At 55.1% G+C, this 2,069-nt stretch overlaps 1 pseudogene; it reads left to right on the top strand.

Annotated features, from left to right (window-relative positions):
• The first annotated feature begins 1,605 nt into the window (after window positions 1-1,605).
• LOC125356016 lies at window positions 1,606-1,850 on the top strand (annotated as a pseudogene).
• Window positions 1,851-2,069: the final 219 nt, after the last annotated feature.

Below are 2,069 nucleotides of genomic sequence, written 5' to 3'. Positions count from 1 at the left end.
GAGCCTAGACGCGGGAAAGCCCGGCAGGCAGAGTGCGCAGAGCGCTCACGCAGGCAGGAACTGACACCCACCCCCCAACGCCAGCCAAAAGCACGGGGAGGCGTGGTGCACAGGGCCAGCGCCGCGCGCGCACGCACGAGATGGGAGTTCAACTTCCTCATCTCCCCCAAGGTAACCAGGCAGGGGCCAAACAGGCCAGAGGTTTGATTCAGGGGCAAGCCCAAAGCCCCGAGTTCAAACCCCAGTACTAACACTATTCCATCGCTATCTACATCTGTATCATCTACACCTATATTTATATCTAAAGTTATGCCTCTATCATCCATATCTACATCATATACACCTACATGTAATATATGTATCATGGGTAATCATATATGTGTATATGTGTATGACACAGCGAAGCTGGAGGAGACAGCTTGCATTTCAACATGGGGAAAGCAATTCCTTGGACATTCGTATCAGCATGAAGCAGTTGTGCACGGGAGTTGCCGCTCCAAGAGGCAGTTTGTGACTATAGGGCATCCTGATCGATGTCACCCCTCAAGTCCTCTTTCTCACCCCTCCCCTCACTTTGCTTAATTTTTAAGGACATGTGTTGACTATTTTCTTTGCCCTTCCACAAGGCAGCTTACGGATACAATGCATCTTGATCTCTGTCGTCCCAATGGTCGAAGCCATTTTCCTCTGTGCATTTAAAATGCAGGCTTGGAGAGGGAAGAGTGGTCCTGTGGACAAGGCCTGCCGGAGGTTCTATGCACCGGCGTCCGCCGAGGCAGAGTCGCCAGCACCTCTCAGCTCCTCCGCCGATCTCACGGTGCCGGCGTCGCTAATATTCCCTCCCGCACACTGGCATCTTGTGATTATTCATGAAGGAGAGCCTGATGAAAGCAGAGCAAAACACAGCTTAGCATTCCAGTGGCTGTCTGTGCTGAGCTCTGCGGAGGGAGGAGGGCCGGGCGGCGAACTTCTTTCATGCCTTAATGGTGACAATGTGACCGACAATGATTGTGTTGGGAAAACACGCCAAGGAAACCTTTTTGTGAAGAGAACAAAATATTGTCTATGGCATTTTCCTCTCTTTCCCAGAGGGAATTGATATGAATGGCGATGCGCACACAGTTCCCTCGTCGGTAAGATAGCAGGTGTCCGGGAGATGCGGAGTCGGACAGACCCGCCTCCTGTCTGTCAGACCACTCCTCAGAGTCCTAACACACAGCTTGACTGGCCACGTCCGTCCACTCTGGTACCCACTTCGCCTTGGTGATGTCGGTGGCTGAGTGAACGGAAAGGCAAATAGTCCCCTAGTGTGATGAGGAATTAAGACACTCAGAGAGAGGCCACAGGCTGTCCATAGGTTGTCCTATGTTATGACTGTTCAACTCCTACCAAGCTTTGCCACCAGGGCAAACATATGGGAAAGGACTGGGTCCTAGCTGGGGTTCCCCGAGTCCCCCTGGGCTCTTCATGGGGAGCGCCACCTGCACCCCCCCCCCCCGGGTCCAGCATGCAGCGGAGGACTCGACACTCAGCACAGTGCCTCGGGCACAGTCAAGCACAGGGTGTTCTTGAAAAAGTAACCCGGACGCGTGTCCGTGACGGACCCTTCGCGGGTTCCAGCCCACGCCGTGCCTCGCCGTGCCTTGCAAAATCGAGGAGATCGAAGACTTCCTGCTGGCCACCAGGCAGAAGGATGCCAAGTCCGTGGAGATCAAGAAAAACCAAGACCACGTGAAGTTCAAGGCGGGCGGCAGCAGGTACCGCCTGCCCTGACCGTCAGAGGCAAGGAGAAGGGCGAGGCGCGGCGGCCGTCCCTGCCGCCAGGTTTGGCACTGAAGGAGCTAAAATAAGCCAGACACGGGTTGGAACTGGACATTCAGATCTTGAAAAGCCAAAACAAGCGACTGCTGAAAAACGAAGATACCTGGGGTAGAGCGGCACAACGAGCCGCCGTGGCTGTGCTCCTTCCAGAGGCCCGAAGACGAGCTACTACAGGACGCGAATGAACCCGCCAGGCCCCGGGAAAGGCCGACAGGTCCTGCCGGACCCGAAGCAGAGCATCTGACGAC

Source organism: Perognathus longimembris, chromosome 8 (genome assembly GCF_023159225.1).
Source record: "Perognathus longimembris pacificus isolate PPM17 chromosome 8, ASM2315922v1, whole genome shotgun sequence".
Classification (NCBI taxonomy): Eukaryota; Metazoa; Chordata; class Mammalia; order Rodentia; family Heteromyidae; genus Perognathus; species Perognathus longimembris.
This window is presented reverse-complemented; position numbering and strand designations above follow the sequence as displayed.